Source organism: Rhagoletis zephyria, unplaced genomic scaffold, assembly GCF_001687245.7.
Source record: "Rhagoletis zephyria isolate East Lansing unplaced genomic scaffold, Rhagoletis_zephyria_1.1 Rzeph_scaffold_15640, whole genome shotgun sequence".
NCBI classification, from domain to species: domain Eukaryota; kingdom Metazoa; phylum Arthropoda; class Insecta; order Diptera; family Tephritidae; genus Rhagoletis; species Rhagoletis zephyria.
In genome coordinates this window covers 6556-6866 of record NW_016172706.1, presented here as the reverse complement: position 1 = coordinate 6866, position 311 = coordinate 6556, and the positions used below count along the sequence as shown (strand labels likewise).

At 34.4% G+C, this 311-nt stretch overlaps 1 protein-coding gene across 3 annotated transcripts in view; it reads left to right on the top strand.

Moving 5' to 3' along the window:
- Positions 1–311, top strand: part of LOC108379121 (zinc finger protein 239) — a 4423-nt gene that overhangs the window by 1312 nt on the left and 2800 nt on the right. The window lies entirely within an intron of this gene.

Genomic DNA, 311 nt, shown 5'->3' with positions numbered 1-311 from the left:
AATATATGAATCAGTGTTTTGACATCGTTTTGTCAGTATCCATGATCCAGATCACGTTATCCGCCATCGTTATATTTGTAATCAATTTTCAGAAAAAAGTTTTCGTAGCCTTTTTGATGTTTTTTGCAAGGAATGAAACTGATTCAAAATAACGTTCCGGTTTGGGTTTCGGTTTTGCCAAGTGTTTCGGTTTCGGTTTTGGTTTCGTTCTTCAAAACTTATTTCGGTTTTGGTTTCGGTTTCGTTCCGGTTTCGGTTTTTCACAGAAATTTTGTTGATATTATTTAAATCACAATGTCTTAAACGTTGAG